A 27,731-nucleotide genomic window follows, 5' to 3' on the forward strand; every position below is an offset into this window, starting at 1 on the left:
AAATTCTTACAAAATCCACATGAAAAAAACACAAGAGAGCAAAGGAAATCAGGGTTTTTGCAAGGGTGTTGTTAAAACTATGGATCATGAAAATAAACAGGGTCAAAAATGAAGAAAGGAGAACTCTTAGGAACTATTCAGTTCAGTTCAGTCGCTCAGTCGTGTCCGACTCTTTGCGACCCCATGAATCGCAGCCCGCCAGGCCTCCCTGTCCATCACCAACTCCTGGAGTTCACTCAGACTCACGTCCATCGAGTCAGTGATGCCATCCAGCCATCTCATCCTCTGTCATCCCCTTCTCCTCCTGCCCCCAATCCCTCCCAGCATCAGAGTCTTTTCCAATGAGTCAACTCTTCGTATGAGGTGGCCAAAGTACTGGAGTTTCAGCTTTAGCATCATTCCTTCCAAGGAAATCCCAGGGCTGATATCCTTCAGAATGGACTGGTTGGATCTCCTTGCAGTCCAAGGGACTCTCAAGAGTCTTCTCCAACACCACAGTTCAAAAGCATCAATTCTTTGGCACTCAGCCTTCTTCACAGTCCAACTCTCACATCCATACATGACCACTGGAAAAACCATGGCCTTAACTAGACGGCCTTTGTTGGCAAAGTAATGTCTCTGGTTTTCAATAGAAAAGTCAATGGCCTGGTGGTGCTGAAAAGTTGGAAAGACACCACAGAGGCGCTGGTGAAGTCTGCAAGCTGACTTTTGTTTTCAGGCACCCTCATTGACACAGAGGTTAACCCTGGACATTCCCTAAACAGGCAAAGGGGCAATGTTTAGCTCAGAAGATAGGAAAACGTAACTGTGGTTCTACAGCTTTGAAGCCACAACTAGGTTCACATCTCTGCTTCACCGCTTGTAAGATGAGTGACAGCGGGCAATTCATTTACCCTGAAACTCCGTTTTCCCTTCTGCAAAGTGGAAGAAAAACATCGTATGATGGTGAGAGGACGAGACAGTGCTCGTAAAGCGGCTGACACTGTGCCTGGCACACAGGGAGCGCTGAACACGCACAAGCTGTTACTTTTATGTTTGAAGTGTAGGAACCCTTCCTAACCCAAGGAAGGGTTACAATGAGAACAATTCTAACTCGAAGAACTGATGGGTTTGCAGAAGACTCTTGAGAATCCCCTGGACTGCAAGGAGATCCAACCAGTCCATCCTACAGGAGCTCAGTCCTGGGTGTTCATTGGAAGGCCCGATGTTGAAGCTGAAACTCCAATACCTTGGCCACCTGCTGCGAAGAGTTGACTCATTTGAGAAGACCCTGATGGGGAAAGACTGAGGGCAGGAGGAGAAGGGGACGACAGAGGATGAGATGGTTGGATGGCGTCACCGACTCAATGGACGTGGGTTTGGGTAGACTCTAGCAGTTGGTGATGAATAGGGACGCCTGGCGTGCTGCGGTTCATGGGGTCGCAAAGAATCGGACACGACTGAGCGACTGAACTGAACTGAACTGAACAAACTGCAGAGTCTGTTTTACAGACCGTCTGGATTACTAGGCGCATGCGCGTGTCCGCGAGCTACGCCTAGGGCGGGCGCTGCGCATGCGCCGGGAGTTGCGCCGGGAAGCCAGCGCGGTCCGTTTCGCCCGACTCTGACCTGGCGGCGCCGTCTGTCTGCCCTGAAGTGCCGTCCCGCCTTCTCGCGGCCGTGACGCCCTCCGCTGCCGTGGGCTCCGGGACACGGCTGGTGAGGGTCAGCAGGCACCGGGGCCGGGGGGTCCCAGGAGTCGGGCGGAGGCGGCGGAGGATGCGGCGCGGCGGGCCGCCGGGGACGTTTGTGTGTGGGAGGGGAGCGCAGCGGACTGGGACCGGACCCGGGACTGAGGGGACCCCGCACAACGCGAGGGTGCGGGGCGCTGCCCGCCGAGCGGGGCCGAGGACACAGGCCTGCGAGGCCCTGGAGGAGCTGGTCGTGGTGGAGACCGATGCTGCGCGTGTGGGATCACTTCATTCTTTCGTTCGCTCCGCCAGCGGTGGCTCAGCTCCTCGTGGATTCTGAGGGTGGAGCGAGTGACCCAGACCGGCGTCGCGGTTACAAAGTGTAGGCTGTGGAGCCAAGCAGCCGGGTTTGAATCCTGTCTCGGTGCTTGCCAGCTGTGTTCTTAGGTACGTTGGTCCATCGCCTCCTGCCTCAGTTTCCGCATCCTTAAAGAGAGCTGAGAATGAAATCTGCCTCCTAAAATGATTATAAAGGTTAAATGAGATAACAGGTGTGAAGTGCTGAGAAGGCTTGCTGGCACAAAGTAAATGCTGTGTGTGCTTGTTGCTGTTATTTTTTGTATCATCATCATCATCACCACCCAGAGCTCAGAACCTCACGTGGGAGACCTCCAGAAGTGTAGGCAATTCTGATATGATGGAAGAAAAGTAGAAAAGTTCGTGCTTTGGAAACACTGAGCAGAGGCACCTCACTTAGTTTAGGCGGATCCAGGAAGGCTTCTGTTCCCCAGGAAACAATTGAAGGATGCTTGGGGAGTGTAGGCAGAAAAGCGGAAGAGTATTCTCAGCTGAGGATGGAATGTGAGACATTCTCTGTGCCTGGGGACAGAGATGAAAGAGACTAGTCTGTGGTCTGGTCCTCAGGGGTCTTGTTTTCGGGAGGGGAAGCAGGCATGGGGCATGAGGTGTCCTTACTTCCCCAACCACGGATCCTGTAGTGGAATCTCCCCTAGGGAGGCTTTTAAACCTAGCTGTGGACTTGCAATTTGGGGTTAATGAGGACACATTTAAGAATCAAATTTGTGGATTACAAAGATCACTCTAGTGAAGACTAGATTAAAGGGAATGGGCCTGGAGGCCCGTTAAGAGGCTATTAGAACTGTGGAGGTAAGAGATGACCATGGCCTTGAGTTAGATTAGAGGCAGAAGGGGGGGAGAGATGACCAAAGCTGGTGATGACTTAGATGGGGGATTTAGAGGCTGGGGGAGAGGTCAGGGTTGGCTCCGAGTTTTTGACTGGTGGATGTGATGCTGCTCAGTGAGATAGGGAACAGGATGGGGAGGGGGTTTAAGGAGGGAAGATACATTTTGTTTTGAGCATGTCTGTAGTAAATGCCTGTAAAACATTCAGATGGAGCTGTACTGTGGTGATCTGGCGTCCATCAGAGGTCTCTACAGTTGTGGGAAGGGATGTGTCACCTGGGTGAGGGGCTGGAGTGAGAAGCACGGGGTCTGGGACATCCCAGAGGATGCTAGGGCTGCAAGACTACTTGGGCACAGCCTCGTTGCTTTTGCTTATCAACCTTGTGCTGTCGTTGGTCAGCAGGCTTTCCTGAGCGTAGGGGGCGGGACTGGGTGTATCCATCTTTGTGTCCCAGCTGCCCAGCACAGGGCCTGGTGTGCAGCAGCCCAGTCACAATCCACTGTGACGTTTATTGAGCACTGACTTTGTTGTGCCAGGCTCTGCGCTCAGTGCTCTGCATTTGCCTGTGTTTGGTGAACACAGAGCAGCTCTTAGAACCCTACAGGTTCTCATCAGATTTTCCACTTGGTCTTTGATTCAGGTAGTGAGCTGGAGGAGGAGAGCCAAGCTGGAGTTTCCCTGGACAAGCTGTTGGAACAGAGGAGCCTGGGCTTCTTGGAAATCTGAGGTATGTCTCTTAAGACTCACAGGTGAAACAAACCAGGAGGTCAGTTTGTTTGCCCTCTTCTCGGGCGCAGCGCGCTCCAACCCACCTTTTCAAGAGAACCTTTCTTTAAACGTGCACAGTGATGACAGAACCCGAGGTAGTGTGGTTAGGAGAATGTTGATGAAGTTGTCGTTTTGCTGACAGAGATCTTGCTAGGTTAATCCTTGGGCAGAATTCACACCTAAAATGCTCCAAAATACAGTGACTGAAAGGAAATAGAAATTTATTCCTGTCCCTTAACAGTCTGGAAGTAGGCAGTCCAGAACTGGTCAGGGCAGCTCACTCTGTTCTGTGAAGTCATCCAGAGGCAAGGTTCCATTGATCATGTAGCTCTCCCTGTTCAAACCCAGGCTTCTGTGTCATGGACGGAGCAGGCTGCTCTGGCTCCTGCCATTGTGTATGCACTGCGTATGGCAGAGAGAGGAGGAGTAGGGAGCACATAGCCTTTCCTTTTAAGGTTCTAATGTTTGAAGATACGTACTTTTGTGCAGTGTGTCCCCAACCCCCCGCCTCTGGCGTACAATCAAAGGAGCAGTCACGACCGTTCCACTGCTGGAGGGAAGGCTGGCTGAGAGAAGCCGTTCTGCCCCCAGTGCAACTGGACTGCTGACTCTGACGGTAGGCCTGAGGGAAGTCCACTGGCTGGTGAAACAGGGTGGGTGTGTCCCGGGCCTCTGGGCCCCGAAGGCAGGTCCCTCTGGCTCTGGGTTGTCCGTGTTGCTTGGCCCAGCGACCCCAGGCTTGCTCACACAATGCTTTCTGTGCCTGGCATGTCAGACACTGCACTGGGGCTCAGGCTGTGGAGGTGAGGGAGCTGGGTCCTGGGGTCAAGGCGCCCTTAGCCACATGGTAATCACGGTATGGGCTTCCCAGGCGGCTCAGTGGTAAAAAAAAAATCCAGCTGCCAACGCAGGAGACGCAGGAGTGGCCCTGGAGGAGGAGATGGCACCCCACTCCCTTATCTCGCCTGGGAAATCCCATGGACAGAGGAGCCTGGCGGACTACAGTCCATGGGGTCACGAAAAGTCAGACACGGCTGAGCACGTGCACACTCACAGTGCAGCAGGAAAAGCCAGAGGCCTGTTCAGAAGCGTGTGGAGCACAGGAGGATGTCTGATGTTGCACGGCTCTGTGAGGTGAAGAGCCACGGTACACCACGTGCTTCGGAGTGCGTTAGAAAGGCCCCCGCAGATCGAGCCGCTAGGACTCCGGGGTCAGGTGTGTATCTCTGCTTCCCAGGTTAGAGGCTGTCTGTCCTGAGGGCCAGTCACTCCCTTGTCGCTCCTCAGTTTCCTCATCGGCCATGTCGTTGACTCCAGAGAATTGTCTTGAGAATGCTGGGAAATCAAGCTTGCAGTTCACAGGGCCTGCTGTGCGTGTGTCGGTGTCCTCCTGCCGCACCGTGTGGGATGGTTCTAAGCCAGAGAGACTGGTTCGCACTGCAGTCACAGAAGGCCCAACCTCTGGGGAGGCCAGGCTGTGGTCTGTCTGTCTTGAGGCAGGTTGTCCAGGTTGGACTCAGAGGATCAGGGACTGCTCTGCACACCCCCTGTTTTTCTCAGGAGTTCCATCAAGCTTTCTAATTGAAGTGATCCGTCCGGATTCTCAGAGGCTGTCCTCTGAAAGGGCTGCTGAGGGGTCCTTTGGGAAGGAAAGGATTCCCTCTGCCTGGTTAACTCCTTCAAGTGCAAATGCTTCTGGGAAACTTTCTCCCACTCCTACCCACCCTTCCCACCCCCTCCTCAGCTGACTTTGAACTCCTCCTCTGTGACTTCCTGGCATCCTTCTACGATCTAGCAGTGCGTTCTTACCCGCTGTGATGTTACGGGTCTCCTTGCCTGTCCGCCTGTGAGGCCGCGAGCAGCTCATGCGCAGGCACAGGGCCTTGTCTCAGGTACTCCCTCTGTGTGGGTCATTTCCTGGCACGGAGCTGGTGCTCAGTAAACACTGTGGAATGGATGGATGCTCAGCCAGTGGGCCCAGAGGGACCTCCAGTGTGATGAGGGTTTGGCATGCTGTTGATGAAGAGAGGACTCATGATGCTTTCCTTGGTGTCTGTGTGAAATATGGCGTGCGAACATGCTGAACTATGACCTAAAGTACGAAAGTGTGGGTCAGAGACCGTTTCTCTGTCTTTCTGTCCTTTTCCAGTAGAGCAGTTTCTCAGCTCTGACGTGCTGCCGTTTGGGGCTTGGTGAGTCTTCGTCGTGGGGCTGTCTCGTGCACTTCAGGGTGCTGAGCAGCACCCTGGGCCTCTGCCCACAGGTGCCAGCAGCCCCCGTCTACCTCCAGCTGTGACAAATGGAAACGTCTCCAGAGGAGGCCATGTGTCTCTGGAGCAGAATTGCCCTCAACTAAGAACCTCTGAGGGCTTCCCAGATGGCTCAGTGGTAAAGAATCCACCTGCCAGTGCAGGAGAAGTGGGATCGATCCCTGGATCAGGAAGATCCTCTGGAGAAGGAAATGGTAACCCACTCCAGTATTCTTGCCTGGAGAATCCCAAGGACAGAGGAGCTTGGTGGGCTACAGTCCATGGGGTTGCAGAGTGGGACACAGCAGAGCAACTAGACGACAAAAACCAACAGAGAATCTCTGGGGTGCTGGTTAGAAGCATGAACTTCTAAGTCAAAGACACTTGAGCCGAACATACCTGGTCCTTGTACTTACTAGCTGTGTGGCTTTGGACAAAGTACTTGACCTCTCTAAGCCTCCGTTTCCTCGGGTGTGTAGTGGGAATAATGATGACCTCACGCTAGCTTTATTGGGTGGAATTATTAATGAGGTAATGCGTGTAAAATGCTTTATCTAGTCTTTGAGTCCACAGTTGGTATCGAGTGTTACCACGTGTTAGTTAGAAGAGGGTGATCTGACAACAGCCTCTGAGGGTCAGGAGAACACGCATGCAGAGTTGAGGAGGAAAAGTGCTCAGGGTGGGGACGTGCGTGGCCCTCTCGGGTCTGACCCGGTTCCTGTCCTAGATGACTGTTAATGGCGTCTGTGTGTCCTTGTGCCCGGGCCCTTCTGTGCACGTGTGTGTCTGTTTGTGTGTATAGGGGAGACACTTTGAAAAGTGTCACGTGGCTTGATTTTGTCGCACATGAACTGAGCCTTCAGTCTAGAATGCCGAAAGGGCAGCCTCTGTGGGCAGAGCTGCAGCTGGAACAGTTTGCCACAAAAAAGACCCAGGTGTCCCACTCTGTACCGGCCTGGAATTCCCTCGAGGACGGTGCCACACGGGTGGCAGAGGTTCTCAGGCCTGGTGTCTGGTTGGGTGGCGGACACCACCAGAGGAAGGGACCCCAACCTCACAGGAAATGAAAACCTCCAAGCACATTTAGTGCACAGAGCATATCGTCCCAGAGACCGTAATTTACCACAGTCTACTTTGGCCAGCCGCATTTTTAAATGATTGAAATAATAGAGGTCACAAGAGTAGGCATTTTAGCAGCGAGTGATTTTAGCATTTGCTCCAGGTGTCTGGCACTCTGGGAGGTCCTCGTGGGTATCAGTAGCTTAACAGTCTGCGGGCGCCTACGTTGACCTCAATGATGCAGTCACAGATGCGACAGAAAGCCTGGCGTGGGCTCTTACGTTCACACCCGCTTGTTAGGAGAGATCAGCCTTGAGCTTCAAAGGAAGGACGCGGAGGGCAGGGTTAGAGTTGAGAGTTGCCCACTCGATTCTGAAGAGCAGCGTGCAGAGGCTCAGAGGTGGCAGTTCCCACTGGGAGTCTGCCGAAAGCAGCCCTGGTGGTCCGTTGTTACAGCAGAAATGTACTCAGCTTCTGGTCTTCAAAGGTCTGGCAGTAGAACTTGTTCCCCCTACCCCACCCACCCCACTTCCTCTACTGACCCGATTCATCTAAGCACTGCCTTTCCTGTCCTGAGTGGAAGGCTCCAGGGCCCAGTGGGAAGTTGTCTGCAGCTCAGGAGCCTGGCTGGTGAAACATTTCTCATCTCTGTAGTCTCAGGGCTGGGTGGGCCCCTGTCAGGGACTTGCCTGGTTGAGTGTAACTCAGTCAGCTGCCCAAGTTAATGCTTCAAATCATGGCTTAAAGTCAGGAATAACACTGGTTAATTTTGTAAGCTGTCTTGTTAAATATTGAGTAGATACAAAAGAATATATGCCACCTGAAGGATAAGCATTCAAGGAACACCCACAGTCACCAAGTTTACGCAGAAGAATGCTGCCATTACCTCGAAGTGCCCTCCCTGTCCCCGCCCCACTCCCACCCCACGTAAGCGCTGAATCTGCTTTTACTGTTTCTGTGCTTTTCTTTTTCCTTTACTGCTTTTCTGGCCCCGTGGCTGGTGGGATCTTAGTCCCCTGACCAGAGACTGAATCCAGGCCACGACACTGCAAGTGCCTCGTCTTAACCGCTGGATCTCTAGGCAGTTCCTGTCTTTTGCTTTTCTTTAGTTTTACCACATGTGTTTGTGTTGCTAAACAATGTTATTTTATTTAATTTTGCATGTTTTTGAACTCAGTACATCATCTTGTTTTTTTCAAGGTCTAAATTTTTTGCTTAACATGTGTTCTTGAGATTAATCCATGTTGCATATCGTTTTTACTGATTTGTGTTCTGTTGTGTGAGAATTTACGTACCCTTTCTGTTGTTGACAGGCGTTTGTTTCCAGTATTTTGCTGAGACAGCCAGTGATACTGTGGCCATTCCTGGGGCGCGCGTGTGCAGCCTGTCAGGGCGCACCCCAGGGAGAAGGACTGGATCCTGGGGTGTGCGCGCCTTCAGTTTGACTAAATGGAGCTACACCAGGTCGTTTCCAGGGTGGTTTCCCCAGTTTACAGTTCAAGTGACGATCTGCCCGATTCACATCCTCTGAACAGCGGTGTTGTCAGATTTAAGCTTTTTTTTTTTTTTTTTTTTTTAGATTTAAGCTTTTTACTAATCTGTTGGAAGCTCAGTGACACCTCACATTCTTCATGGTTATTAGTGGGTTGAGCATCTTTTCATGCACTAATGGATCGTTCAGCTTTCAGCTTCTCTGAAACAGCTGCTTAAGTCTTTTCCCTCATTGTTTTATTGAATTGTCTTTTTATTATACAGAGACCCCCCCCCGAAACTATCCACTTCCCGTCTGTGGCTTGTCTTTTCGCTCTAGTGTTTTTTTAATGTACAGAAATTCTTAACTTTAATGTCATTTATTAACTTTTTCTTAATAGTTAGCACTTCTTATTTAAAAACTTCCTCCCTACTTAAAGTTTATAAAGGTATTTCCTCATATATTGTCTTCCAAATAATTTATGATTTTTACCTTTTACACTAAGGTCTTTAGTTTGTTCATAATAATTTTGTATATGGTTTGAGATGGGAGGTAATTTTGTTCCTTTTTTTAATAAGCACGTCACATTAAGCCAGCACTATGTACTGAAAAATACACTCGTTTCCTGTGGATCATTAAAGTCATCAGTGACCATTATTGTGCATCAGGTGTCCACAAGTGAATGGGTCTGTTTCTGGGTTCTTTACCGTCTGTCTCTGTCTGTGTGCCAACATCCCACCGACTAACACTCCCTGCTTTTATCCCACAGGTGTGTGGTTCAGCTCTTTAACTGTGGAGACGCCGTTAGTCCTGTGTCTGTTCAGGCTCACGTGTCTCTTACTTGCTGGTTTCGTTTTCTGGCTGTGCGGGGCCTGCACCGCTGCTGGGCTCTCTCTGCTTAGGGTGAGCCGGGGGCTGCCCTTCCTTGCGGCGGCCGGTGGCTTCTCTGTTGCTGAGCGCAGGCGCGAGGCGCAGGGGCTTCAGTAGCTGTAGCTCGTGAGCTGCGTATTTGTGGCGCCCTGGCTCAGTTGCTGTGTGGCGTGAGGGATCTGCCCAGACCAGGGATCGAAGCGATGACTCTTGCGCCATGAGGCGGATTCTTAACCGCTGGCCCCCTGGGGAAGCCCCTAGATATGCTTGTTTCTTACTGACTGCTGTAGTTGGTCCTTGCTCCTCCTTGCACTGGGCCCTCTCATGTGGGATTTCTCTTTATCTGCCTGAAGTGTGTGTTGTACAGTGTGCGACTCTGGGCTGCAGTCCCTGGGGGCCGCCTAGTGGTTACAGATTCTCCCAGAGGGATTGTGCCCCTCTCCATGTGGTGCCGGGATTTGATATGGGCTGCTTTCTGTGCCATCTTCTTTCCACTGAGATATAACCCTCTGGGACCCGGCTGTATCCTGGAGGGCCCTCCCTAGAGACCTCGAGCTTGCTGAGTTCTGCAGATGCCCTCGCTGCCCACTCTCAAAGCTTCACTTGCTGTCTGAATTCCGGCCTTTGCTTGACTTGGTTTGACCTGCAGGTATTCCTTGCTGACTCGCCGGTCCTTTGACGCATCTGAAAGGCGTCATACAGTGTCTCTCCAGCACTGGGGGCCTGCGTGGTGAGCCAGCCGCGCGCCTGGGCCGCCGTGTTGCTGTTGTTTAGTCACTAATTTGTGTCCGACTCTTTGCGACCCCGTGGACTGTAGCCTACCAGGCTCCTCTGTCCATGGGATTTCCCAGGCAAGAAGACTGGAGTGGATTGCCATTTTCCTTCTCCGGGGGATCTTCTTTCTCCAGGGATCAAGCCCAGGTCTCCTGCATAGGCAGGTGGATTCTTTACCACTGAGCCATCAGGGAAGCCCCTACCTCCTGTGCCATGCTTTCAGAAATTAAGATGCTTCAGAGTTTCAATTGTATCTTTCCTTTGGCAGTTGCAGACTCTGAGCATCAGAACTAAGACTTAATATTGCTCATTTTTGGCTTTTATATATATATATATATATATATATAACATGTTTTGTAACACTGATTAGTATAAGGAAAGGGAGTTGCCAACTAATGACAGAGAACTTGCCCTTTTGGGACAGACTGAGGATCCAGTGAGTCAAGAATTCTGTGTCTGTCCATGGCAGCCTTGCCCCTGTTTAAAGTGAAAAGAGCACACCTCACGGAGTGTGGACTTTGGCCTCGGATCCTGGCAAGTCATTGAGACCTGGGTGGAATGACAACCTCTCTAAGCTGTCGTTTGCTCACCTGCACAGGGGGACCACATACCTGCCCTCCCGGAGAATCAGTGTGGGCGTTTGGTGAGGCTGCGTGTAAGGAGGACACACCGCAGGCAGGTTGCAGCAGCTGTTCCGGTTTCGCCCTCGTGGCCGCTGTTGGACTTGTGCGCCCCACTTGCTGCTCCCTTGGGAAACGGCGAGCCTGCTGCTCCTCCTGCCGGTAGCCTCCCCATGTGCCCAGCGTAGGGACTAATCGTTAGCGCGGCTCTGTTTTCTCTGGTCACAGGCCCACAGGCCCAGCCACAGACCTTTCCCAGGACTCACTGTTTCCTTACAGCTGGGTAACACTCCATCAGGCCAGGAAACCGTGGCTGTGGCACGGTGGGCTCTCTGGTCAGTTAGTCACATGCAGGCGTTTCCCCTTTGTGCCTGGCCAGTGAGCGCACTTAGCCTCTGCAGAGGCGTTGCAGGCCGCAGTCTGGCGCAGTGAGCCGCTCTCTGCTGCTGCTCGCTGGGCGCGCTGGCCCACAGTGGGAACTCAGTGTTTTCCATCTCTGCCACCTTGAAACCGGAAGTGCTAACTTGTACTTATTCATGTTTGTGTGATTATTAGTGAGATTGAACATCTTTTTTCTGTATTGAGTGTATTGACCACATGCATATTTTTTCATTTGTGAATTGCCTGTTCATTTCTTTGGCTCATTTTTCTGTTGGAAGATTTTTTTGTTGCTTTTTAATTTTTATAACAACTTTATTGAGACAGTCACATACCATATAATTCACCTATTTTAAGTGCTCAATTCAGTGGCTTGTAGTTTATTCACAGAGTTGTGCAGTTGTCACCACAAGAACATTTTCATCATCCCCAGGAGAAACCTGCCGCTCGTTAGCAGTTGTTCTCCATTCACCTCTGTCACCCCAGCCCGAGGCAACCATTTTCCATCATGATGGATTTGTCTATCTAGGCGTTGTGTATAAATGGAATATTGCAGGTTAGGGTTTTGTGGCTGGCTCCTTTCACAGAGCATGTTGTTTTCAATCTTTGATTCAGACTGTAGCACGTATCATTACTTAATTATTGTCACATAATTCTCTGCATACCACATTTTCAAGCTGTGTTCTGCATACCACATTTTCAAGATGTTCAAGCTGGTTTTAGAAAAGGCAGAGGAACCAGAGATCAAATTGCCAACATCCGCTGGATCATCGAAAAAGCAAGAGAGTTCCAGAAAAACATCTATTTCTGCTTTATTGCCTATGCCAAAGCCTTTGACTGTGGACCACAACAAACTGTAGAAAATTCTTAAAGAGTTGGGAAAACCAGACCACCTGACCTGCCTCTTGAGAAATCTTTATGCAGGTCAGGAAGCAACTGTTAGAACTGGACACGGAACAACAGACTGGTTCCAAATCTGTGAAGGAGTACATCAAGGCTGTATATTGTCACCCTGCTTATTTAACTTATATGCAGAGTACATCATGAGAAACGCTGGGCTGGATGAAGCACGAGCTGGAATCAGGATTGCTGGGAGAAATATCAATAACCTCAGATATGCTGATGATGCCACCCTATGGCAGAAAGCAAAGAGGAAGAGAGCCTCTTGATGAAAGTGAAAGAGGAGAGTGAAAAAGTTGGCTTAAAACTCGACATTCAGAAAACTAAGATCATGGCATCTGGTCCCATCACTTCATGGCAAATAGATTGGGAAACAATGAAAACATGAGAGACTTTATTTTTTGGGGATCCAAAATCACTGCAGATGGTGACCGCAGCCATGAAATTAAAAAGATGCTTACCCCTTGGGAGAAAAGTTATGACCAGATTAAAAAGCAGAGACATTACTTTGCCAACAAAGGTCCGTCTAGTCAAGGCTACGGTTTTTCCTGTGATCATGTATGGATGTGAGAGTTGGAAAGCTGAGCACTGAAGAATTTATGCTTTTGAACTGTAGTATTGGAGAAGACTCTTGAGAGTCCCTTGCACTGCAAGGAGATCAAATCAGTCCATCCTAAAGGAGATCAGTCCTGAATATTCATTGGAATGACTGATGTCGAAGCTGAAACTCCAATACTTTGGCCACCTGATGCTGGGGAAGATTGAAGGTGGGAGGAGAAGGGGATGACAGAGGATGAGACGGTTGGATGGCATCACCGACTCAATGGACATGAGTTTGAGTAAACTCCGGGAGTTGGTGATGGACAGGGAGGCCTGACGTGCTGTGGTCCATGGGGTCACAAAGAGTCGGACATGACTGAGCGACTGAACTGAACTGATGTATATCCTGGGACAGATGCTGACTCCCCACTCAAAAACTCTACTTTTTGGGAAAGCTGTTGCTTTGGAGATGAATGGCTTGGTAATAGCCGCCCTCCCCACTGGGAGTCAGGTGGTCCCAACTACAGAACTAGACTGGGACTACAACATGGCTAAAGGAAGATGGGATCAGAGTCATTTTGTCAGATGTGCTCTTGAAGGACTCAGGCAAGCACGTGCTAAGACTTTAAACTCTGCCAAGTTGGCAAACACAGAACAGGAGGAGAAGGAAGCTCCTGGTAAATTCCTAGATAGACTGAGGGAAGCCCTTCACAGATTCACTAGGATTGATCCCGAAAGTGAAGAGGGGAGAGTGATAGATAGATAGATTAAAAGATAGATTTCTCAGTCAGCTCCAGATATCTGCCATAAGCTATTAAAACAGGCATATGGACCAAAGCAGTCTTTAGATAATCTGTTGCATCTGGCTTGAACAGTCAGTTACATTAGGGAATGTGAGGAAAGAAAGGCAGAGAAAGATAAGGGAACAGGCAGAAGCCCTTGTTATGTCTGTCAGAACCGTTCTTAAACAGCCTGAGAAAAATTTCTGGAGGGACACAGGTGAAAAGGGATGGGTTTGCTATTACTGTGGAAAGGAGGGGCACCTCAAGCACCTCAAGCGGGATTGCCCTCGGGTGTCTAACCGCCCCTGGCGCAACGTCCAGTCTGCCAGGGACCACACTAGAGGAAAGACTGCCCCCAGAGGCATAGGTTTCAGGGACCTAGGTTTCAAGAAAACCAGGACTGAAGGTGCCTGGGGGTCCCCACACAAGCTCCCATCCTAATTACATCTGAGGAACCTCGGGTATTAATAACTGTGGGGGCAAATCCATCGATTTCCTTTTGGACACTGGGGCAGCTTACTTTGTGCTCACCGAAGCCCCTGGCTCACTTTCTTCTCGATCCGCTTCCATAGTGGGACTATCAGGACAAGCCAAACGTTATTATTTCAGTCGTCCTCTAAGCTGCAACTGGGACTCTGTGCTATTTTCACACGAGTTTCTGATCGTGCCAGAGTCTCCCTCACCTCTTTTGGGGAGGGATATACTGAGCAAGGTCCATGCCTCTGTTTTCATGAATATGGAGCCCTCCCTTTCTCTCCCATTAATTGAATAAAATATAAATCCTAGAATGTGGGCTCATGGAAAATCTGTGGGTCGAGCACAAAATGCTATTCCTGTAGTTGTTAAGTCCAAAGACCTGCACTTATTTCCACATCGAAAGCAGTATCCACTGAAACCTGAGGTTAAGGAAGGGTTAAAACCCATCACCAAGAATTTAAAGGAGCAGGGACTATTAATTCCCTGTAACAGTTCATGCAACACTCCTATTTTGGGTATAAAGAAGTCAAATGGTAAGTGGAGACTAGTTGAAGATTTACAAATAATAATTGAGGCTGCAGTTCCTTTACACCCCATGGTGCCTAATCCTTGTACTCTATTGTCTGAAATCCCTAAACGAGCCAAATATTTTTCAATATGCTTTCTAGAATTAAACCTATACTAAGTCATCCCCTACCTATGACTTTAAGACAATTTAGAGGCTTTTTGGGAATCACAGGCTACTGTCGAATTTGGATCCCGGGTTATGGGGAACTTGCCTGGCCTTTATATGAACTTATAACTGAAACTCAACAGGCCCAAACCGACAAACTGGTTTGGTCTCCAGATACAAGGCTTTTAAGGCTCTTCAGACTGCTCTCCTGCAAGCTCCTGTTGAGTTCACCCACAGGGTCAGACTTTAATTTGTTTGACACTGAAAGAAAAGGTAGGGCCTTGGGAGTTTTGACGCAACCCTGAGGGCCTCAGCAGCAGCCTGTGGGAGTAGAATCTTAAACTCTGAAGTTAATATTTGGGTGACAGACAGTTGGCTTTTTAAATATCAGTCACTGTTGTTAGAAGGACCAATCAGATCAGATCAATCGCTCAGTCGTGTCTGACTCTTTTCGACCCCGTGAATTGCAGCATGCTAGGCCTCCCTGTCCATCACCAACTCCTGGAGTTCACTCAGACTCACGTCCATTGAGTCAGTGATGCCATCCAGCCATCTCATCCTCTGTCATCCCCTTCTCCTCCTGCCCCCAATCCCTCCCAGCATCAGAGTCTTTTCCAATAAGTCAACTCTTCGCATGAGGTGGCCAAAGTACTGGAGTTTCAGCTTTAGCATCATTCCTTCCAAAGAAATCCCAGGGCTGATCTCCTTCAGAATGGACTGGTTGGATCTCCTTGCAGTCCAAGGGACTCTCAAGAGTCTTCTCCAACACCACAGTTCAAAAGCATCAATTCTTCAGCGCTCAGCCTTCTTCACAGTCCAACTCTCTCATCCATACATGACCACAGGAAAAACCATAGCCTTGACTAGATGAACCTTTGTTGGCAAAGTAATGTCTCTGCTTTTGAATATGCTATCTAGGTTGGACATAACTTTCCTTCCAAGCTTAAAGTTTCTGGGAACTTAAATCCTGCCACTTTTCTTCCTGAGAAGGAAAATGAGACACCTGATCACTACTGGGGACAATCCCAATGTCTAACTTTAAACTGTGCAGCTTGGGAAGATGCATTAGACAATCCTGATATGAAAATATTTACAGATGGCAGTTCTTTGGTTTGGGATGGGAAGCAGGTTATGCCATGAGGACAGCTAAACAGGTTTTAGAAGCAAAATCTCTCCCCCAGTGAATGAGTGCTCAGTTAGCAGAGCTTGTGGCTCCGACCCGAGGTCTAGAGTTAAGCAAAGAGCACCAAGTAAATATCTACACTGATTCTAAGTATGCGTGTTTGACTGTACATGCTCATGGTGCAATATGGAAAGAAAGACAGTTTAAAATGGCAGCAGGAGAACCTATTAAGCATTTCAGAGAGATTGAGAGACTTTTAACTGCTATATATTGTCCTAAAGAAGTAGCTGTTATGCAAAGGGCACAGCAGGGCTGGGAGTAAAGTGGCCGAAGGTAATCCGCTGGCTGACTGTCAAGCCAGAAAAGTGGCACTTTATGAAACCCCTTCACTGCAGGCGCCTTTGATCTGGACAGGTCCTGTGGAACAGGAAAAACCACAATATACTGAGGAAGAATTAGAAAGATATGAGAAAAGAGGAGCCAAGATTACCGATAAAGGATGGTTACAGTCTGAGGATGGACGATTAATAATTCCTGAAAATGCTCAATGGAAAATTCTGAGGGTTTGCACCAGAGTTTTCATTTAGGTGTTGAAAGTACTTACCAGATGGCTTCTCGTTTGTTTGAAGGTAAAAATATAATGAAAACTTTAAAGAGCATTATCAAAAGATGTGAGGTTTGTCAGAAAAATTACCCAAAGACTGGAAAGCTAACAAAATCTGGGTTACAACAAAGTGGAAAATACCCTGGAGAGGAAAATACCCTGGGAAATTGATTTTACTCATATGCCAAAAGCTAATGGGTATTCTTGCTTACAAGTGTGGATGGATACTTTTACTGGATGGATTGAGGCTTTTCCCTGTCGTAGTGAACAGGCTAAGGAGGTTATAAGCATTTTAATCCTTGAAATTATCCCCAGGTTTGGGCTGCCACAGAGCCTTCAGAGTGACAATGGCTCCACCTTTAAAGCTGCTGTAACTCAGGGGTTGTCAAAAGCTCTAGGAATAGAATATCACTTACCCTGTTCCTGGAGGCCCCAATCCTCAGGAAAGGTTGAAAAAGCTAATGACATTATTAAGAGACCTCTGCGCAAATCAACTCAAGAGACTCAGGACAATTGGCTTAAAGTTCTATCCTTAGCTTTAATGAGGGCTTGAACTGCCCCCCAAAGGAGGGACTGTCCCCCTTTGAATGTCTTTATGGAAGGCCTTTCTTATGCACAGACATTGTTATAGACCCTGAAGCCTTGGAATTAACTAATTATGTAACTCAGTTCTCAGCTTTTCAACAGGCATTAAAGGAACTCCGGGAGGTGACTTCTGACCCAGCCTCTGAGTCAAGCAAGCCTCTGTTTGAGCCAGGAACTGAGGTCCTGATAAAAACATTGGAATCTGGGGGCCCATCCCTCAAGCCCGTCTGGGAAGGCCCTTACCAGGTTATTCTTTCTTCTCCTACAGCTGTCAAAGTGCCAGGAATTGATTCGTGGGTACATCACACTCGAGTTAAGAGGTGGCACCCTGACCAAGACTAAGTGACATCATTTTATGTCTTTACTTTCTATGCTCTGACTTTGTACTTTTCAGATGGGCCTGATAATCTATGTGAGCCTACTTCTGCTGACTGCAAAAGTCCTGAGTCTGCCGTTTGATCCTCAACACAATGCCTTCCTGTCCTGCGCTCACTCCTACGCTGCATTCCACAATTGGTCTAAATGCTGGGTCTGCGGAGCGCCCCCCTCTTCATCAGTGGAAGGCTTCCCGTGGTGGATGTCTCCACTTCAAGGAAAAGACTTTCTCCAAGTCTGCGAACACCTTCGACGTCAACAATCATATGTGATGCCTCTTCTTCATCTGATGACATCTAACAATCCTCAAGTGGACTGGTGCAACACTTTGTACCCTAACTATGGACATAATGTGACTTTTAGCGTTGCTGATTGTTCTGTTCTGCCGTTCGCTCCCCGCGTCTGTAACTGTGTAGCTGGATTTGTTTGTAGGCGCGTGAAAGCTTGTAAGTTACACGTGGTTGCTCAGACTCCTGCCACTGTAGCAGCTTCCTCCAGCTACTCCTCCAACTACTGCTTGGTGTCCCTGGGTCAGAGACCCCTGATATGAGGGTTAGGAGAATATGTTGCCTCAGCAATTTAGAGACGATGCTCCTTTGCTTAGGCAACATGATCCTCCTGAAGGAAAAGAGGGGAACGAGAGGGTAACGGGCAGGAAGGCCAGGGGTCTCCAAAGAGGAGGAGGAGGAGATAGGCTGCACTGGTCAGACACTATTTAGCTCTCAAGCGGCAGGAGGAGACAAACTACAAGTGTCAGATGTTTGGCTTCCCTGACAGCTCAGCTGGTAAAGAATCCGCCTGCAATGCGGGAGACCCCGGTTCAATCCCTGGGTTGGGAAGATCCCCTGGAGAAGGGAAAGGCTACCCACTCCAGTACTCTGGCCTGGAGAATTCCATGGACTGTATAGTCCATGGGGTCACAAAGAATCGGACGCGACTGAGCGACTTTAAATATAAATGTAAAATACAAATTTAAAAAGAGGTTTCTTTTATAATCTGTGTTGCCATGACGACACCTGGTTCCACCTGAACTTAACTTTCCTCAAACCTTGAGCTAACCGATGCGTTTTTCTTATGGAAATGTTTTCTAAGCTCTGCTAATGAACTATGTATTTACCCTAGGCTGTGTCTTTAAGTCAGTTCCACCTAAGACTCAGAACTGACTTGACAAACCAGTGCGTTTTACTCTTGCAAATGTTCTCTCAAGCCGTGTTAGTGAGACTGTGTTTTTGCTTGGAAACCTGTCTTTCTTCAAGATTCATGTTGATCGTTTATGGCCCGGGATGACCGCCTGGTGCCAGTGTTAGCTCAGTGCATGTTGTGGGTGAGGGGCCTGGTGCCAGTCTCTGAGTTTTGAGACATCTCCTTTCTCTAATCAGCAGCCTGCTAGTAGCTATGTATCACCTGGCTAAAGACTAGCAGGGGGGCACTCTTTCTGCCCCTTTCTGATGTCTGTGTCAGAAGCTTTCTCTGTTTCTTTTGTACTTTAAAAAAATATATTACACAGAAGCTCTGAGTGATCAAGCCTCGTCACTGGCCCAGGATTGAATTCCTCTCTGGAGGCCAAGAATCTGGCGTCATTCATAGCTCAGCAACAACCTTTCATCTACCTTTGGGCTATTGTGAATAATGTTGCTAGGAATAGTTGTGTACCGGTTGTTTGAACAGCTGTTTTCAGTTATTGACATGTATATCCAAGAGTAGAGCTGGTGAAATAAACAGTGTATTTTTATCTTTCTGAGGAAATGCCAAACTATTGTACATATAGTCTACTATTTTCCACATCCACAAGCCAAGTGTATGGTTTCTGATTTTCTACATTGCTGTTAATATTTGATCTTGATTCTAATTGTTTAGTGAATGTGAACAGATATTGCATTGTGACTTTAATCTGTATTTCCATCATTACAGAAAGGGATATACCCAAGACAATTTTTAACTCAAACGTCAGCATCCTGCTTAGTAGCCATAGCTATTGCATTACCCAAAGCTACTAACAGTTACCCTATATATTAAAAAAAATTAATCCCCAAAATCACTCATCAAAATTCATTAGGATAACACAAACAATTCTACCATGTTAATAAATCCAAACCTACTACAAATTTATGAAGATTTTGGAAAAGACCTTATAAAACTGTCACGCTAGTGTATGTTCCTTGGCTCTTTGTCTCGTCACAACAAAGATTTGGAGTGACGGACATTAAAGCCCCCTCGGCGTGTCACAGCTCTCGGGTCTTGGATAGACCGTGTTATAGCTCTCAGGTCTCAAAAGGACCGTGTTAAAGCTCTTAGACAAATCAGTGTTACAGCTCAGTGTTACAGCTCTATTTTATTTAGAAGATAGCAGGAAAGTCCATCTTCAAGGCGTGAGGGCATGTCGATCCAAAGACACAAGATATTGTTTGTTTTACTTGAGGTCCGCACTCGGGTCCTCGGACCTTCCTTTGTTCTATTTCCGCGGGCTTTTCCCTTCCTTGTCTTTTAGCCACCGCCATTTTGGACTCCTTTTCCCTATTCTACCTACCTAACAAAACTAACAATACAATGAATGTCATCAGTGTTCTTATTTGGAATTGAAACATGGCAATGAAAGGAAAAGTCATTGTATTTTGACTGTAAGAACAGTAATGATGAACATTTGAAAATTCAAGATGTTAATCATAATTGTTAACAGTGCATTTACTGATCTGCCGTCCCATCAAATATCATAACGAAATCCTTTTGTTTGCTTTGTATTTGTTTACTTTTTCAAATAAAATCACAACAGATGTATTTCCAGCAGTACGCTGTACATGAAGTGCACGTCACATGTACCAATATGTAAACAGGCCATAGATTGTTTGTTTCTCACATGGGAACGGAGGTTCTGTGTTCGTTCTTTCTTTTACTCATGTAGCAAGAAGCCTGCCATGTGAACTTTACACGGTATTAGAATTGTGAACGTTAGAATCACCTTACTGTTTCTTTAATAGCCATAGCGTTTACATGTTACCTGTTGCAATAAGTCTAAATGTCCTTTTGAGGAGAAACAGGTTTGTCAAGCTTTATTTTAGCCATTCCTCCCATTGGCACTGGGTTATTCAAAAGAATCAGAGGAGGATTCTGGTCCTCATTTGATTCTTTGCCTTCCACTTTATCCTCCCATTTTTTAAAAATTGCAGTTTTAGCAGTTGATTACTAATCTTTCATGAAACAGAGTCTAGTAATCCAACAGGAATCTCATCCAGTTCTAGCAAAATCTCATTTCATCCAAACTACAAAGTTGAGGATCCCTGGGTTGCTTTGTTCTTGTTAATAGTCTTAATAATTCTAATAGTATTCTCATCTGACCCTCTAGGAGATCCAGAAAATCATACGCTAACTCCTTCAACACTCCACCTTCACATCAAACTGAAATAATGCTTGTAATTTGCATGTGCTGTTCTGTGGTCTGTTCACACTAAGTGGGTGTATTATCCCTAATGCTCCCAAATGTCATTTGGCAGTTGTCCCAGTAGTCTGTATATCAGAACAATAAAGTACGACATTGATGCCCCTCAGCTCATGTTTTTTTGATTCCCAGTAGTGGACCCATTAACAGACGTGAATTGGAAGAGATTCCATTGATTCCATTGATAATGATATATTATCATTGGAGAACTAGCTGCTGCTGCTGCTGCTGCATCGCTTCAGTCGTGTCCGACTCTGTGCGACCCCAAAGACGGCAGCCCACCAGGCTCCCCCGTCCCTGGGATTCTCCAGGCAAGAACGCTAGAGTGGGTTGCCATTTCCTTCTCCAATGCATGAAAGGGAAAAGTCAAAGTGAAGTCGCTCAGTCGTGTCCGACCCCCAGCGACCCCATGGACTGCAGCCCACCAGGCTCCCCCATCCATGGGACCCTCCAGGCAAGAGTACTGGAGTAGGGTGCCACTGCCCTCTCTAGTTATAGCACTAATAAGCATTATTAAAAGTAACCTGCTAAAGTGTAAGAGTCTTTGTCAGAAATGGAGAGTAATATATCTCCTTAAGACTCAGGGAAGGTGCTCTAGCTCTCCCATCAGCACAGGAAGTTGAAATTCAGCTTAAGCTATTTCCCGAACAATTTGCTTACAGTACATAAACACTATCATTAAGCGGCACACAAGCATTCAAAATTGATGCTATAAAAGCAAACAGTACTATTTGCTTGGAGAATTATATGCCCCCCTACATATGTAAGTACAGTACTATGGTTTATGTACTAACCATGTACTATACATACCCTAACCATGGTAATTTTTATTTAAATATTCACTACATGATACATAAAATCATGAATTATCTGATGTGTATAAGCATGTATATCAGCCAGTTGATATTACAGAACACATTAAACAGTTCAATCCACTTTAGATTCCAGTTGGTATTCATTTTTACAGGGGTCATTGAAGTCATTAATGGTACATGATAGCTATGTGTATTTATCATATATAACATATTAAGTCAAATCATCTGTGGTCAACATGCTTATCATTGCTGATAATCAGAGCTTAATTATGAAGATGTGAAAAGTCCACATCCATTTGCCCTAAAATATGCCTCTTAATTTCCGGCCCGTGCTCCATGTGGATTTCCGTAAATGAACTGTATGTGATATCTGGTCCTTACTTCAGGGCCATCTCATGTAAAATCATCTACTTTCCCCCTTAAATAAGACATCACGATGAGCTTAGGCCTAACCCACCATGCTCACAAGTAAGTGGTTTCATGCATTTGCTATTTTTTAATTTTGGGGATATTTGGGAGTCAGCTATGGATTCTTTGGCCACCTGATGCAAATAACTGACTCATTTGAAAAGACCCTGATGCTGGGAAAGGTTGAAGGTGGGAAGAGAAGGGGGATGACAGAATGAGACGGTTGGATGGCATCACCGATTCAATGGACATGAGTCTGAGTAAACTCCAGGAGTTGGTGATGGACAGGGAGGCCTGGCGTGCTGCAGTCCACGGGGTCGCAAAGAGCCGGACATGACTGAGCGACTGGACTGAACTGAACTATGGGTGTCAGCATCCTTAACACAGTCAAGCAGCTTTTAGCGGAAATTGAATATTGTATACAAAGATCACGAACCATTGTATGCTACTGGTTGAATGGTCACAGGACAGAGAGCGATGATGTTCATAGGTACACATGCCCATTCCAGATAAGTAGTCTGTTTAATCAAACCCTCGGGAAGGAAAGAGTAGAGTGCTAAGTCATGTCCCACTCTTGCGACCCTATGGACTGTAGCCTGCCAGGCTCCTCTGTCCATGGCATTCTCTAGGTAGGAATACTGGAGTGGGTTGCCATTTTCTTCTCCAGGGATCTTTCCGACCCAGAAATTGAACCCAGGTCTCCAGCATCGCAAGCAGATTCTTGCACATTTCAGATAAATAGTCTGTTTCTGTGTTTCCATGCACGGACAGCCACATACACACAGCGGACTATTCCTGAGTCGTGAAGTAGGATGAAGTGATGCCTCGTGCAGCCACATGGAGATGGACCGAGAGATGGTCATGAAGTGAAGTCAGAGAATGACATGTGTCACATGGTATCGGTTGTATGTGGAATGAACGTTAAAAACATGACATTAATGAACTTATTTATGAAGCGGAGGTAGACTCACAAAAATAGGAAACAAATGTGTGGTCACCAAAGGGAAAAGGTAGGGATTAATTAGGAGTTTGGGATTCGTAACAGATACACACTGCTCCACGTGAAAGAAGCCACCAGGACCCACCGCATAGTGTGGTGGTGGCAGTTTAGTCGTGAAGTTGTGTCCGACTCTTGTGACCCCATGGACTGTAGCCTGCCAGGCTCCTCATTTCATGGGATTCTCCAGGCAAGAATACTGAAGTGGGTTGCTATTTCCTTCTCTAGGGAATCTTCCCGACCCAGGAATCCAACCCAGGTCTCCTGCATTGCAGGCAGATTCTTTACCGACTGAGTTATGAGGGAAGCCCACTGTATAGTATAGGAAACTATATTAATACCTTGTGATGATGTATAATGGAACAGAGTCTCAAAAGAAATATATGAAAAAGACATGAGAAAGTAACCATTGTGGCAACACTAATAGCTATTGTAACACTACTCAGCACATGTTTACACATGCCACTAAAATGTTCACATCAGTAACTATGTTGTCACTGATGACTTACATGTGGTTCCTTATTCTCCACAACGGGTCCAGCATTTATTTGTAGACTTTTTATTGATGGCCATTCTGACAGCTGTGAGGTGGTTTCGCTAACATTTATATTTTATTTTCTTCCAAGTAAATGTCAAAACTATGGACTGTCTGTCTCTATGAGCCTTACGTATTTAAGTATTTGATTAGTATATTTAAAAAGCTAGGTCGTAGTTCTAATTATTTGTGTTAGAAAAATAAGGGCAATATATTAGTTTTTTTTAATAAAAGAACTCCCTATGCTGCTTTGCATACTTCCTGTGCATATTTGCATACCGACAAGAAGGAAAGGAGGGTTTATTTTCTCTAAGCCCTCTGAGGGACTTTGTCTCAGTAGATCTTAGTGTTTCGGAGCTGTGTAAGGTGATTCCCCGTGGTGGGTGTGATTGGCCTCGTTTTAGGAGGTAGTCACGTGGAGTGTGTTTCCACCTGCTCTTGGACTTTGGACAGTGTGAGTACAACGTGCCTCTTGAAACTGGGCCCTGCTTTGAATTCTTTTTTTGATGATTTTCCTAGGGACATTACTTGAAAGGCAGGTGTCATTTACAGCCTCTCAGGCCTTTTGAATAAAATTAGGCTTCCCTAGTGGCTTAGTTGGTAAAGAATCTGCCTGCTACACAGGAGACCTGGCTTCGATCCCTGGGTCGGGAAGTTACCGTGGAGAAAGAAATGGCAACCCACTCCAGTATTCTTGCCTGGAAAACCCCATGGACAGAAGAGCCTGGTGGGCTACAGTCCATGGGGTCACAAGAGTTGGACACGACTGAACCACTAAACCACCACAGGCCTTTTGAATAGTGAGACTCCCGGAGAACTGGTTTCAAAGTGGTTCTACTGGATGTAGCCACAAGGTGGCAGCAGTTCTTCATGCTCGACTCTGGTTCCAGGGCCAAGCAGAGCCTCAGGGAAAACCCAGTATGTGGATTGTCCATCAGAGTGAAATACTCTGGCCACCTGATGCGAAGAACTGACTCATTGGAAAAGGCCCTGATGCTGGGAAAGCTTGAAGGCAGCAGAAGGGGACGACAGAGGATGAGATGGTTGGATGGCATCACCGACTCGATGGCCATGAGTGTGAGCAAGCTCCGGAGTTGGTGATGGACAGGGAGGCCAGGTGCGCTGCAGTCCATGGGGTCGCAAAGTCAGACACAACAGCAACTGAACCGAACTGAACTGGGCCAGGAGAAACACCAAACACCGAAAGGTTTGGCGTTCCCCCTTACGCTTGATCCACAGGACACGTCCTAACTCCTCTTCCCTGGGTTGGCAAGATCCCCTGGAGAAGGAAACGGGAAACCCCATTGACAGAGTAGCCTGTCGGACCACAGTCCATGGGGTCACAAAGGGTGAACAAGCCAGGGCACACACGCACTATGGGACACAAACCTGGTTCGGCAACACACGCAGTCAGATCACTAAAAGTCGCAACGTCTGTGAATTCCTAATACGCAGCCCAGTGCGTGACAAATGCAGAGAAAATGCTCCTATTTCTCACACAAGCTGCGAAGCTCAGTGGAAGGCTTTGCTGCCCACACTGAGAGGCAGTCTGGACGCTCACCTTGGTGTGTAAATACATAAAGCCCAGGTGAGTCCATGGTAAATGTTATATTGTTGAGGTATTAACTTTTATTATTTACTTTATGGTTCTAGTAACTATTTGCTCCAGGAAAAACATAAACAATTCTGAATAATTGAACATTAGGTTTCTGATCAGCTATATCTTCTAAAATTCAGTTTCTCTGATGGCTCCATGTGGCTTCTGAAGGGAGAAAACTGTGAGCACACCAAGAACCACTCCGACTCGCATCCTAGTGAACAGGCGAAGCAAGTGAGAGTGTAAACGAAAAAACAGAGTGTAAAGGAGACAACAGACCACTGCAGGTCCTGGAGATGGGCCAGTCCTCCTCCCGCCCCCAGCAGCATGTTAAAGGGCACAATTCAAGGCTGAGGTTAAGGGTTCCATCTCCCGTCTGTCTCCTTGGAAGCAGGAAATCAGTCTCTCCTGTGAAAGGTACACTCTGGGAGCTGAGGCCCGAGGGTGGAGGGCTGCAGGCCCAAACATCAAAGTGATTAACCAAGTTAATGCAATGATTTCAGCACTTGAGTTGGATATTTCGAGTATGCCATCTGTCATCTGTGTGGTATAATGTTGATTGTTCTGTTATGTCTCTGTTTGATCACGGTCAACTTAAACAGGTCTACCCGAACGTGGAGCATCGTCCAGCGAGAAATCTCCAGCATAAAACTTCACAAACTACTTTGGACACATTGAAACAGTGTGGGCTCCGGGGACGCCTGGACCCCAAAAACTGGAAGAGGCAGGAAGGAGCCTGGGCTGGAGCCTCTGGAGGGAGCGTGGCACTGGGACACCCTGACCTCAGACGTCTGGTCTCCAGGATTGAGGGAGGGCAGGCTTCTGTTCAGAGCGTCCGTGTGGTCGTTTGTCACCACCGCCTCAGGAAGCTCATGCAGCTGGTGGGCAGCTCCCTGTCCTGATCTGAAGCCTCCCTCCCATTAGGGGCAGCCCCCTGCACCTATGCTGTCTGCACCAACCATGAGGCTCATGCTGAGCGCTGGCGCTCCTGCTCGGCACTGGCGCTTTGGAGGGTGCGGGCAGACACCACCGCGTGACCAGCCCCCAGCTGGGTGCCAAGTCTCTAGTGCGCTTCCCTGAGGGGACGGGGTTGGGGTGACTGTCAGGGTTCCGCCCTCCATCGCTGGGGGAAGAGACACCCAGACACCCTTGAGGGACGAGGGGCGGGAAGGTGGTGAGTGACCGGCTCAGGGCCCCTGCCCGGGGCAGCCCCACTGCGCCCTGAGGTGCGCCTCAGCTGTGAGCACCCAGCCTGTGCTGAGCCTGGAGCCTTGCGGCAGGTCCCGAGGTGAGGCGGCCCCTCAGACCCCGCCCTTTCCTCCCGGTCTAGTAGGGGGACACCCCTTCTTGCCACTGCAGGAGCGGTTCTGGAGCTGATCTGTGAGTGGTTCTGGGGTTTGCAGGCAGAGCCCGTTGCTGTGCCCCTCCTCCCCACGCGAGCCTGTAGAACAAGCTGTCTGCGCTGCGGCCTGAAGCCCCCCTGCCCAGCAGTGTTCTCAGGAACGGGTCGGGGGTACCCAGCAGCATCTGAAACCTCCTTTAATAGAGGTATCTTTGTTCCCAACCCTTTAACCTTGTTCACACCTTTAGCAGGATGTAACAAAAGTCTAGAGAGAAGAGAGGAAGCCACGAGCAAAACCAGATGGAACCAGCTGGGACCACAATGGCGGGGAACTGACCTCCAGCAGACCCCGAGTCTCACTGTGTGGTGATTTTAGTGTATTATTGATGTAGGGGATAGATGGGCTCCAGATTAGACATTTATAACTGGCCTCCTGTTTGCATTTCATGGGACATGAAGCAGTGGGCTTCAGGCTGGATGCTTACAACTGTTAGCACTTCTGAGACAAGGGAGAGGTGGGCTTCAGTCTAGGTATTTACGGTCAGCCTCCTGTTTGCCCTCTGAAGTGGAAGTAACAACAGAGAGTAATAGCCAGTGTTCGTCTCTTATAAACACCGTAAGGTAATAGTCATGCCAAGGATGAAGAGAGGGCAGAAGCCGGCGTGAGTGACGATTCAGGGATCTCTGCGCCCAGACTTCTGGGACACGGGAGACACTGCACATGCACAGAAAAGCTTCTAGGGTCAGAACTCAAGAGAGAATGCCAAGCCATAGGGTCTTGCTCCTCCCAGAAGCCTTCACTTCGCGATCCATCCTGCCTGAGGGGTGAGTGTGCACCCAGGGGAGGGTCCCAGGGTCGGTCAGGCATGGGATAAGAAACCAGGTAATTGGCCTGAGGGAAGACAAAGACCCGGAAGAATGCCCTAAATGACTGGTATAAATGACTGCCTCTTTGCTGCCCTAAATGACTGGTGTCCCCCTCACTGGGGGACACCCACACCCTCCCCCTGCCTTGCTTAACAAACCATTTCTCTGTGTGCTCTCCCACTTGTTATGCTGTGTCCCTAATAATAAATTTTATACCTGCATTTACAGTTTCTGCCTCCATGGTAAAAACATTTTTCACTGGGGGCAAAGATCTGGGGAAAAATAACTTCTGGCCTCTAGCCCTTGCTGGTGCGGTGGCTAGGATTCCTGGTTCGCATCCAGGCTTCCCAGGCTCCATTCCTGGGCAGGGAATTAAGATCTCACTTCAGGTCACTGCTCGCTGCTAACTTGATCATTATATTAAGTGATACACCAACCATTGGCCATGACCGAACACGAAGAACCAAAACAAGGTAAAAAGGAGGTGGCACCCCACTAAGTCGGAAAGCCCTGCCCTTCCCATAGACGCACCTGTCCCCCAGCATTAGCCTCACTCCTTCCCCCTTTGTCTTTACTTTTAAAATCAAACCACTCTCTCCAGGTGGGTGAGAAGTT

The 27,731-nt window shown here is 48.1% G+C and overlaps 1 long non-coding RNA gene across 2 annotated transcripts; it reads left to right on the top strand.

Annotated features, from left to right (window-relative positions):
* Positions 1–1,304: 1,304 nt before the first annotated feature.
* Positions 1,305–27,351, top strand: LOC101905127 (uncharacterized). 2 transcript variants are annotated; one of them, XR_009492414.1, is made up of 5 exons: positions 1,305–1,698; positions 1,983–2,117; positions 3,515–3,601; positions 17,142–25,324; positions 25,510–27,351. It is a non-coding gene; the product is annotated as an uncharacterized lncRNA (long non-coding RNA). The 2 variants fall into 2 exon arrangements; XR_009492410.1 differs by having other exon boundaries at positions 1,305–2,117.
* The last annotated feature ends 380 nt before the right edge of the window (positions 27,352–27,731 follow it).

Source organism: Bos taurus, chromosome 2 (assembly GCF_002263795.3).
Source record: "Bos taurus isolate L1 Dominette 01449 registration number 42190680 breed Hereford chromosome 2, ARS-UCD2.0, whole genome shotgun sequence".
Classification (NCBI taxonomy): Eukaryota; Metazoa; Chordata; class Mammalia; order Artiodactyla; family Bovidae; genus Bos; species Bos taurus.